A 400-nucleotide genomic window follows, 5' to 3' on the forward strand; every position below is an offset into this window, starting at 1 on the left:
TTATTTTTGCTAAGATAATTGTTTATAAATTATTTCAAATTATATTTTGTTAAGATATAATTATTTAGATTATTACCGATGACACATGTATAATTTCATTTTATACCAATTAATTAATTATAATTATATGACACGGGTGTAATTTCAATTTTATCCACCGATTATTGGCAAATAAATTTTATTCCAATTATAAATAAAATCTGTTTTTATTGGCAAATAAATTATCTTTAGGTCAACGATTTAATATATGTATAAGTTAATTTTTTGTCAAATATAATGAAAATACAAATAAAAAAATAAGGGATAAAAGTAAACTTAATAATACATGACACTACTTTATTTTATTAAATTATTTAAAAATAGCACATCCACAAAAAATAATCGTAATATATAAATTGAG

The sequence above is a fragment of the Arachis duranensis genome, unplaced genomic scaffold (genome assembly GCF_000817695.3).
Source record: "Arachis duranensis cultivar V14167 unplaced genomic scaffold, aradu.V14167.gnm2.J7QH unplaced_Scaffold_165934, whole genome shotgun sequence".
Lineage (NCBI taxonomy): Eukaryota > Viridiplantae > Streptophyta > Magnoliopsida > Fabales > Fabaceae > Arachis > Arachis duranensis.